We start from the raw sequence: 12,611 nt of genomic DNA, 5'->3' as shown, positions 1-12,611 counted from the left end.
TTTGACAGAACTATGGTCTTATATGCATAGTTGTCAAAACATGAATTATATCGATAATTATTTTTACATTTTTATGTATTGCGTATTGAAAGATACATAGACATTATATAAAATTTATAAAAGAAATTATAAATATGCATATATAAATGATATATATATTTATAATAAAGCTGGAATATTTGCAACTAATGACTACTTTAATTATCATCTATGCTACAATATTTAACAAAACTAGCCAAATAAGCCAAGTGAAAATATATTTATAACATCCATATTCAAATTTATCAAATGTAAAGTGTTAATAATCGAAATAAAATTTTTATTATTTTTATTATATATACTAAGTGAAAACAAAAAAGCTTAAAGTTATACTTGAGAAGAAGTGATAGTCTTAGAGAGAGAGAGAGATGGAAAAGAAAATTTGAAAGTGGGCAAATGTGTATTTTAAATTTTCTAGAAAAAGAAAGGGAAAAAAATTCATGCCAATTTGTATTGGGCTCATAGTGACAGGAATTTTTGTCACTAAATCTCCTACTTTTATTGCCTAAGACATATGGCTACAAAAGATCTTTCATTACGTAATCCCCATTGCCAAATGTCATGGAGATGAAACTTTCATCACCAAAACGTTAGATTGTTTAAATAGAATAATTATATAGCCAATGAAATAATTTTGTTGCCTTATATTTTCCTCGCTAAATACCATCTTTGGCAACGAACTAATTTTTTTGCCAAGTTTAATTTAATTTTTTTATTTAACCATATTAGACAACGAAATATTTCATCACCATTTTTTTTTCTTGTTTCAATAGATTAGGTGATGAATTTCTTTGTCACCAATTACTGTTTATTTTCATAGTTCGACTTATTGGCGATAAAATATTATGTCTGCAATTTCTTTTTACCATTATTTTTTGATTTAGCCTATTAGGCTACAAAACATTTCATCACCAATTGTTTTTTATTTTTTTATTTTTTTTATTGCAACCTAGGGGTGATGAAAAAAATTTTCGCTGATTTTTTCTATAAAAATTCAATTATTTTCTAATATTAATTATCTTCATTACATTAACTTGCCATCACATTTCATTAACAAGTTCATTTTCAACACATTAATAATAAAACTATCCAAACAATCCAAAAGTAAATAAAAGTCAATTATAACATTAAACCATCTATACAAGTAAGTTGTTCACAACACAATTATAACAAAAGAAGAAAGATGTCATATAACAATACAAAAAATAAAAAAAGTGTTCAAATAGCGCAAAAAAGAATGTCTTCACGCCACCAATCTCATATCTGCACAAATATAAATAAAACTACATTAAGAAGGTAGAGCAAACACATTAATTATGTTAGTGATATAAGAATCATTTTTAATAATGTGTGACAACTAATAACACCATTGCATTTTTGTCACTACAACTCTTAAAAGGTAAGTTGTAGAAAACAAAGATATATTTTTAAGTATTATGTAATACACAATTGTGTCTAACTCTCTAACAATGAGTCCTATTAGTGTGCCGAAAGAACACTGTTAGTTAATTCATATTGATGATGCATGAAAATCGTTAGTGAGTTGATGGCTTCTAATCAAATTGATGGGTACCTGAAGAATGAGAAAACAAGAACCAAACAAAAGGCACTGGTGTGGTATCGGCCAAAGGCCCTTCGAAGGTTAAGTCAGTGAATGAGAAATTTCTAAGAACTTTGTAGTGAGAGAGCTAGGGATTTTCTATGTACCTAGAAAAAGAAGAGAACTGTTGCCAAATATAGTGGTGGGGAAGAGCCCTAGATCCCAAGAATAAGGGGGTTTTCCTTATGGGGAGAAGGTGAAGTTAATGCTACCAAGATCTTGGGGATACTCTCCATTATAGGAATGTGAAAATCGTGTGGTAGGGTCTTTGTGCAGATGCACAAGATGTTTCCATATATCAGTATGCGTGTAGACCAAGTAAGGCCACGTTGTTGGCATGCCTCTATGTCAGTTAAGGGTCTTCCGTCAATCAGGAGATCCTTCGTCGGTTTGTTAGGGAGATGCGCTCATTATCTTTGTCGTTGATCCGTCTGCATGGCCATTGGCTTTCTGAGGAAACCGTTGGTTTGGAACCATTGGTCTTTTCCTTGATGGGCTTTGTTTGCTCATGAGTCCCAATTTTCTTACCAAAAATACCCTTATCACATGCTATAGCTCCTAAAAAGTTAAGTTGTAGAAAGAAAATATATATTTTCAAGTTTTATGTAATGCATGACTGCGTCTAACTCTCTAACCATGAGTCCAATTAGCATGTCGTAAATTCTCATGTTATTTAGGACCCGGGGGTGCTATTTGTGTTGGTCCATGGATTGTTTCATGTTTTTGCCCCTTGGAGGCTCATTTCTAAGGTTAAGTGCTATTATATAAATACAATTTAGGTATTTACTCATTCAAATTTATATGCTAAAAGCCAAAAATAAAATACTAACCAAGAAGTCTTTTAGCTCGTCAACGAGCTTTCCCCATTCCCTAAAGTGGTGGAGTTAAAATCATGTTAGCTATTACTCATCCCAAGCCATGAATTTAACAAAACCAAACTACATTAGAAGATAATTTTTCAAGCCTTAAACATTCCATTGCATTCAACTATCCCAAAATAACTTCTCATAAACAGAGTTATAAAATGAAAATTGTAAATACAAAATAAACCACCCTATGAACTAAGCACAATGTATAACCAAAGCGCCTTATACACAAAGCACTTTATATATGATTCAATAATTTAAAAAATCCACAAAAAAAATCAACACCTCCAAAATCGACTTAATTAAATCACTTTATAACATCATGCAAACCATCTGCTTGGTCCAACTCAATAACCTACTAGAATATCAACTGATATCAATTTCATCTTACAATTTTACGTGTATTTAAGTGTAGTGTACTTATACTTAAGTTGAGTACACTAGCTTTCCTCTTACTCTACTTGTTCTCTTCTTAGTCTTTGGTGCACCATAAATAATAAAGATGAAAAATAACAGTGTAACCAAAAGAATATGAAAGTTTCTAGATATGAATAAATATATATTTTTACAGTTTGTGTTTTTGATAAATTAGGTTCTATGGCTCTATAGCTTTAAATTTATTTTATTTTAGTTGAATTAAAAATTTCTATTATATATCATGTTTCAAATACTCTTAAATATTTTTTAATATAAATGCTTACTAGAAAAAAAATCTATTTGGATACAAAAAACTTAAAACTAAAAAAAATTTAAAAAGTACTTGAATCTCAAAAAATATCTTTGGATAATTATTTTACTAGTAATAAACAAAGCATAACTGAAAATTTTCAAAATTATTATTGACAGTCTTATTTGAGTGGATTAGTCGTATTATCAATTAAAAATAAAATGTTAGCAGAATTTGAATACAAAAACTTAATTAATAATTTTTCATCTCAAAATACAAGAAAAATAGATTTTAAATGAAGAAAAAATTGATACCGAAAGTTAATAAAATAAAATAATTAATATTTAAATATAAAAAAGACCATATTAAAGTTGTCAGATTAGGCCCCCAAATATATTGAGCCGACCTTGCTTAAAATGCACATAACCTTGGATACAATGGTTGAGATAAATTGCTAAAAAATCAATTTGCAAGAATCTTGATCGATTGAGATTCATGCAATTTGATCAATCAAGATATGTGACTCTTAATCTGTTGAACCTCTATCTAACTATTACAATTATTCATGTTGGCCAACCTAAAAATATGGATCTAAGAGCACTTGCAGCAGTGGAGCTAAATAGCTATATAACTATTTAGCTATTTAGGACGGTTCAATAAGACTAATAATGGGAGTTTGCTCATCAACAATTTTGAAAGGAGAGGCCTTGACTTCATCATTCTTAGTAGTTATCAAAATTGTTTCAAGAGGAGGATGAGTAGACTTAACAATGGTTTTATTTTCTTTAACAAAATTTGATTTTTTTATCACATTTAAATGTTGTATTGAAACTTCATCTTTTGAAACATTTTGGGAATAGGATACCTAATCCACTCTAAAACCTTATTCAAGGGTTTGTAATTGATTACCAATCTAGGGGTTCCTCTTTCAATCTCAGCATTTTTCTGGACATAAAAAGCAGAACAATACCAAGGAGACTTACTATTCCTAATCAATTTTTTCTCTAACAGATCATGGATTTCTTTTTTGCAAAATTCAACAGTTTCAGCATTCATCTGAATAGGACGAGCTTTAGTGGGGATGTTTTTCTCATCAAAATCTTTAACATAAGGCAAGTCAACAATATGCTTCTTCCTATGCCAAAAAGCATTAGGAACATCAGAGCAAACATCATCAATCAACATTTTTTGAAAATTATCAATTTTGGATTGCAATAGTTTATTGGAAATTTGTTTAGCAATTTTCTTGTATTTTACCTATTGCTGAAGGAAATTGAGATGTTTGATTTTAGCATGAATCAGAGTTAAAGCATCAACATCAATTTCAAACTTTGAAGCAAATTTGAATTTTACTTTCTGACCAAAAGGATCAGTAGAAATTCCATCATGTTCAACAAGAAAAGGATACAAAGCATTTATAAATGGCAGACCAAGAATTACTTTATCAGTCATGTTTTTAACAAGAACAGAAGGAATCTTGAAACAGACATTATCATGACAAACATGAGCATTATTCAATTCATATTTTATCTTCATTTGGGAACCATTAGCCGAAACCAATCTTTCAGTTGATTTTTCAAAATATTTTGAAGGAATTAATCCTTCTTGGATACAGTTCATATCTGTACCAAAATCAATCATAGCAATAACAGTAAAATGATAATCATGAGAAACAACAATTTTAACTTTTGTAAACCATTTTGGAGGAAGCAATTTATTAACAAGATTAAGTTGAGAACTATCAACAATATCTTTATTAGAAAGAAGAGCCTGTTGACTGGATTCATCTCCATCTTTGTGCTCATCTTGTTCATTTTGTTCAATATCAGATTTATTAAGATTTTTATCAATTTTTAACATTAATAATTCTTGTTTGAGATTATTGTTATCGCTTTTAATGTTTTTAAATTCATGTTTTAATTCATTTATCTCATGTTTAACAATATTAATTTCATGTTGAAGATCATTAACAGTTAAATCTTTGGATTTCTTTTTATTAAATCTTTCCAAAGTTTCTTCAAAGCTTATAGTTGATTTTAGCTTTTTACCAGTTTCATCTTTTATCAATTTTTTCTTAAACTTATCCAAATATTCTTTTTGTAATTCAGGATTTTGAATTTGATTTATTAGCTGAATTATTAATTTTTCATCTTCTTCACTCTTAGTGAGAGTATTAACAATTTTAACAACATTGCAACAAGAATCTCTACAACCAATTTTAATATTAGGAGAATCAGAAGAATCATCAACAGATTGATAGCAAGAATCAGATGAAGAAGAAAAATCATCTTCCAAAGAATTAGACGAGTTGTTTGATTCAAGGATTCTGAATAATTCTTCTTGCTCTTTATCATCAATATTTAACATGTTAAACTTGTTTTTCAACTTACCAGGTTTTTCTTTACAGTCTTTACTAAAGTGTCCAGGTTTACCACATTTAAAGCATTTACCTTTACTTGATCTTTGTTTATCATATCTTTTAGAAACATTTTTCTTTTTAGCATAGAAATCATTGGATTTAACAAAGTTGTTTTTGTATTTTTTTATATTTTTTATGGCTTTTATCATGTTTTTTACTCTTTTGCCTGGAAGGAGCAATAGGAGGCAAACCATATTGTTCACAGAAATTACCCATTTCATATTTAGCTTTTCTTTTATTCTTTAATTGGTGTTTTAACAATTTTTCATCATTACACATATTGATACCAAGTTTTTTAATAGTACTGAAAATATCACCATAGGTTAAATTATCATAATCAATAGAATCATTTTTTCCCATTAACTCTTGTTTTACCTTATAAGCAAAGATAAGAGGCAGACCGTCAATAAACTTTTCTTTCCAATAAGGTTTATGGCAATCTTTCCAAAGCATCACTCTGGAAGTAAAAACATCTTGATACCATCTGTAATCAGACATAGTAGGACAACTCAAATTATTTAAATAGTCAGAAACATGAGATGAAATATTGGATGGAGTACCAAAAAAATGTTTGAGAATAGTATAGATCAAGGTATTAAAACCATTAGGAATACCAAGACCAATACTTTCATAAAAAATAGGCAAACCTTCATTATTTTTTTTAATAGCATGTCTAATAGACTCTCTGGATTCTTCAGTGATGTATGAATCCTACCATCCACGAAGAGTACCAGAAAAACCAGTAACAAGCAAATTAACAATTTCAGGTTGATCAAGATCATGGTTATTTTGATAAGCAATACCAACCATAGACATATGACTCATTTTATTAATGATTTCTTGTTCAGACAAACCATCAATATTCCATTCATAAAACTTTTCAGTAGAAACAGAAAACTGTGTTTGAAAAGATCTCTCTTTAAACTGCATATCAGGAGGAGTGGGTTTTGAATACCAGTTTTTAGTAAAGGACATGGGTTTGGAGTTTCCAACAAATCTTTTAATTTCTGGTAAATCATCATCAAAAATTCTTTTTGCAAAAACAGAAGAAATAGTATCAGAATCTGTATTTTCTTCAGAAACAATTTCATTTTTTGAAATAGTTCGAGCAGCTGGAGTACTTGTAGTGGTTCGAGTAGCTGGAGTACTTGTAGAAGTACCCTCAGTTTTAACTTTTAAATCAGAAAGCATTTTTTCAACAATTTCAAGAGTCTTGGACTGAGAAGTTTTAAACATAACTTTTTCTCTTTGACTGGGTAAATCAATCAAAGGTTTCTCAGTTTTAATAGAAACAGATTTTTCAAGAGAAATAGTTTTTTCAACAAATTTTTCTTCAATAGGGTCAAGCTGTTGACCAATAATATGCAAAGATTCATTAGTAAAATTTTTTTGTTCAATAAGAATAATAATGGGAGTTTGATCATCAGCAGTTTTGAAAGGAGAGGCCTTGACTTCATCCTTCTTAGTAGTTATCAAAATTGTTTCAAGAGGAGGATGAGTAGACTTAACAATGGCTTTATTTTCTTTAACAAAATTTGATTTTTTTTTATCACATTTAAATGTTGTATTGAAACTTCACCTTTTGAAACATAATGGTTTTCAAGAAAATCAAAAAACAAAATATGTTTTTTCAATTGATTCATCTTTTCTAACCATTTTCTCTTAACACGGTCTTTTTCAGACTGAGCAAAATTATTTTGGAAATATTTTCTTTTATTTCTGTTTTTTGCAAGCATAAATTCATCATACAAAGAAACCAAATCAACTTCAAAGCTTTCATCCAAAATAGTCAAAACTCTTAATTGATTTTGGTAAACAGGGTTGTCAATAGGAGAAAATCAGAATCAGATGGACAAACAGATTTAGTGTCATCTTCTTCTTCGTTAGTAGTTCTACTAAATGGAGAGGAAGTTTCAGGTTTAGTAGAATAGTAAACAGAACTAATTTGAGATTTATCACTTGATATACCTTTTAGCTTTAAATCAGAGGGTTTTTCCAAATTCTTTTTCAAAAAATCATTAATCTCTTGATCTCTTTTTGAAATACTTTCAGATCCAGCAAAGGAATGTCTTCCTTCGTTGATCCTCAAAGGTGGATTGTTTTGAAAACTTATTTTAACAGTACCATCAAGATATTGTTGAATATGAGTGAGATCTAGCTCATCAAAAACAGGTTCAGCAGGAGGGGATTCTTGTTCCAACAACCAATCATTAGGAAGCTTAACATCTTGCCATTGAGTCATTTTTGGAACTTGAATTTTAGCATCAGGGGTTGAACATTGAATTAACATGGTTTTACCAAAAGGTTCTCTAGGAATCTTAACACATGGCTCTGATACCATAAAGGGAGAAGGACACTAAGATGGAGCGGAAGCACAGTAATGATATAGTGAAAGTAATGTAAATGAATATGTTAGAATAATAACGCAGTAGAATCAGCCAAGCAGTAAAATATCAAAAATAATTCAAAGTAAATGAAAGCAATTTAGAACCATCCTTTATGGTGGTAATCCGTCCAAGGTGGCGGTAGCAACAAGTAGTATAATGAACTTGAAATTGAAAATACTTATTATTGAAAATAGTACAAAACACTTACAGCAGTAGTAGTAGTTAATACAAGATCTCAGAACAGGTTGACAATTACAAAGCTTGAAATAGTCCTAGTTACAAGGTTTGTAGTGAACAAGGTAGTAGTAGTAAGAACAAGGAATTCTCTCAAAGAAGGCTCCAGGATGAGAAACTCTCTCTAGAGAACTCTAGGGAAAATTTCTGTAATAAAAAGCTTATTTTGAACTTAAGGGACAACCCCCATTAAATAGGCATAATTCTGAGTGAATAGTACTATGAATAGTAAAAGTGAATAGTGAAAGTAATCTTGATGTGACTAAAAGTTTCGGGAAACATGGAGAATCTTCTTTTCAGAATATCATCATCAGTGATGGAAAACAATAGTGTAATTTTACCCATGAGTAAACAGTGTTGCATTTTTGGCCGTTGTGCAGGCCAGACAAATAGGGGAATCAAGCATCAATCAATCTTTTGCTAAATCATCAGCATCTTCGTCATCATGACCAAACCACTCTTGATTATAGGGGTAATAAGGGACTTTTGTAACAAAGGTTGCAGAGGACCGTTCATCTTCTGAACCAGTAGCTTCTTTGTCTTTTGCAATCATTTGGATGAGGGCATACAAAGCATCGGGGTCCTTACAGATTTCATTCAAAGGAGAACTCTTCTTTCTAGGCTTAACAGGTGGTTTAACATTTTTAGCGGATGAGGAAGCAGGTGCATCAGCCAGTTCAACCTTTTGCATTGGGGTAGTGATTCTTAATGTTGGGGAAGCACTTGGAGACGGGAAATCTCTAGTAACATTATTAATGATGGATTGGGTGTGGGGAAACTTATCCCACCACTTAACAAACCAGCATTGAGTGAGAACATCACCTTCCTTAGCATACTGCCATTTTAAAATCCAAGGAACCTTATATTTCTTAATAAAATGGAGCAGGGGAGTGAACTTAGCTCCATGAGCATTAGTTCTGAACCATAGTGTAAAATTTTGGAAAGAATCCTTCAAGGGTGTAGGGAATATTTCAACACTTGAACCAAACTGGGACCACCAGCGGATGAAACATAAGGGGAATTCAAAATTGAAATCTTTATCAAAATTAACAAACCATGAATGAGACATATTTTCATTTTGGTGGAGCATGAATCTGAACCAGGTAGTAACATAATCATGGTGTGAATAGGGAATAGGAGATTTTGGTAATCTTCTTGTGGTGGCAAGGTTGGGGCCCCACATTTCTTCAGAAATAAAATGATTCAGAAAAACACTGTGATAGATTATCTTAGTAGTGTTGGTCTTATCAGTTATGGCTTTAATAGTGATTGAATTTTCATGGCGCAGGATTTCAGAATAATATTACACAGTTTTCTCACCATGCTCAGGGATCCAATGAAATCCTGGGGGAAAGTAACTAGTAGCAAGTGAAAAGGGATCAGTAACAGTAGCCCTATTAGGCTCTATGGAAAACAGGTTTTGAACAGATTGTTTTTTAACATACTGTGAAGCATTGGAAGCTTTGGGGTAAACAGTTTTAACAGGTTGGTTAACAGTGGTCAAAGCATAAGGATCATAAGGTGTGGCTAAGACAGAAGAATAATTAGCTCTGGGAATAGTACCTATAAGGGTGTATTTGTTAACAATCTCCAGAGGAGAAATAGGTTCTTTTTTAACAATTGGACCAGTAGTGGCAGGTGTCATATCTTTCGACCTCTACTTGCCATTATGACACTGCAGAAATTCACGAGTAAGGAAATCAGGGATGCTATTTTGAGATCCTTTAATATACTCAATATCAAAATCGAAAACACTTAAAATAGCTTGCCATCTAGCAAAAATATGTTTTAAAGCAATATTTTCAACATCTTTTTCAATAACATATTTAGCACTTTTGCAATCAATACGTAACAAAAACCTTTGGTTTAACAAATCACTTTGAAATTTTGAAATACATAGTACTATAGATAAAATCTCTTTTTTAATAGTACTATAGTTTAACTGTGCATTATTCCAAATCCCAAAATAGAAACAAACAATTTGTTCAGGTGACCCAGGAGAAACTCTTTGTTTCAGAATACCACCATAACCAATGTCAGAGGCATTGGTTTCAACAATTTTGAAAGCACCAATAGTAGGAATACCAAGACAAGGCAATGTCTTAACATGGGATTTGATTTGTTTAACAAGGGAAGTATGAATATCAGACCAAGGAGGGGGATTACTTTCTAACTGGTCAAACAAGGGTTTACATTGCTTCCTCATATCCTTGTAGAAATCAGCAACATAATTTAATGACCCAAGAAATCTTTGGAGCTGTGTTTTATTAGTGATAACATCAGGAAACTTATTAGCAAATTGAATGGCTCTATCAATAGGACGAATCTGTCCTTCAGAGATGTCATAGCCAAGGAAACGAACTTTTGTTTGAAACAATTTGATTTTCTTAGCAGAGACAACAAGACCATTTCTTTTGATAGTATCCAAAAACGAATACAAATGTTTTCAGTGTTCACCAATAGAACTAGAGTAAACAAGAACATCATTAATATAAACAATGGTGAAATGATTGAAGGAGTTAAAAATATCATTCATGATGTTTTGAAACTCACTCGGGGCATTCTTAAGACCAAATGGCATAACATTCCACTTATAATGTCCAAAAGGAGTGGTGAACGCAGTTTTGTACCTATCATTCTCACTAATCTGGATTTGCCAGAACCCAGATTTCATGTCAAATTTTGAAAACACCACAGCTTCACTCAACTTATGGACCAGGTTAACTTTTTCTCTTTGACTGGGTAAATCAATCAAAGGTTTCTCAGTTTTAACAGAAGCAGATTTTTCAAGAGAAACAGTTTTTTCAACAATTTTTTCTTTAATATGGTCAAGCTGTTGACCAATAATATGCAAAGATTCATTAGTAAAATTGTTTTGTTCAATAAGACTAACAATGGGAGTTTGATCATCAGCAATTTTGAAAGGAAAGGCCTTGACTTCATCCTTCTTGGTAGTTATCAAAATTGTTTCAAGAGGAGGATGAGTAGACTTGACAATGGTTTTATCTGCTTTAACAAAATTTGATTTTCTTATCACATCTAAATGTTGTATTGAAACTTCATCTTTTGAAACATAATGGTTTTCAAAAAAATCAAAAAACAAAATATGTTTTTTCAGTTGATTCATCTTATCTAACTATTTTCTCTTAACACGGTCTTTTTCAGACTGAGCAAAATTATTTTGGAAATATTTTCTTTTGTTTTTGTTTTTAACAGGCATAAATTCATCATACAAAGAAACCAAATCAACTTCAAAGCTTTTATCCAAAATAGTCAAAACTCTTAATTGATTTTGGTAAACAGGGTTTTCAATAGGAGGAAAATCGGAATCAGATGGACAAATAGAATAAAAAGTACTCTCAATAAAACTAGTTTTATAAACAGTTTTAGTATCAAATTTAGGAATATTCTAATTACGAAAATCAGGGATCAACTCATTATCATCAATAGTGTGATCTTCTTCATTTATAATATAAGGAGGACAACTGGTCCTAGAGCTGATAGAGGAGTTGGATCTCCACAACCTATCCATACTATCCTAGGTTCAATACTCAGTTATCGTGTTTTTCTCACAACCGTTGCATTTCGTAACACATACCCTTACCAACCTTATACCTCTCATGCCCTACACGCCCTCTCTTGGCTTAAACGGGCCTTACAGTTCGGTTCTAGGAATACCTTTACGACTAGGGTGGCGCCAACGACGGTAAGAAGGGAACACAACAACGGAATATCAAAGTTTCGGGAATACACAAACAGAAAGACAGAGAGCACAACCAGCTAAATAGCTATATAGCTATTTTAGCTCCACCAAAACACCAAAATACATGCTGCAGCAGTAGAGGCATACCTAAATTTTTTTAGCTTCTTACTACAGTGCACATCCATAAATAAATGTGCACTATAGTAAGAAGCTAAAAATAATAATATTATTTTATTAAATTTCTCTCTCTTTCATCAAATTTTTATCTTTTTCTTTCTTTCTCTCTTTCTCCGGCTTCTCTTCTTTCTTTTGTTTTTTCCTTCTCATTTTTTTCCTCTAGTGCCTCCCTCATCTCCTCTCTGCTTCGTCGACGAGCTCGTCGACTGCGGTGGTGCTCGGGTCAATCGGCCTTTAGTTCTGGTGGTTGTGGGTCGAGTGGTTTTGGCAGGCGTGGGTTGAGCGGTTTTGGCGGCCCAAGAGCCTATCTCCCCAAGCCCCATCGCCGATCTATTACCCGAGCCCCATCGCTGCCGAGTTTGTGCTAGATTTGTGTATGTGTGTTGAGTTTGTGTTTGTGCTGGGTTTGTGTCGTGGGTGTGGTTTGATTGGATTGTGGCCTGTGGATTAGTGGGTTTTGTGGATGTGGGTAGGTGGATTGTGGCTTGTGGGTCGGTGGTGGTGGGTTGTTGATCTGTG

The sequence above is a fragment of the Quercus lobata genome, chromosome 7 (assembly GCF_001633185.2).
Source record: "Quercus lobata isolate SW786 chromosome 7, ValleyOak3.0 Primary Assembly, whole genome shotgun sequence".
Classification (NCBI taxonomy): domain Eukaryota; kingdom Viridiplantae; phylum Streptophyta; class Magnoliopsida; order Fagales; family Fagaceae; genus Quercus; species Quercus lobata.
The sequence above is the reverse complement of the archived record's forward strand: the minus strand, read 5'-3'. Positions refer to the sequence as shown.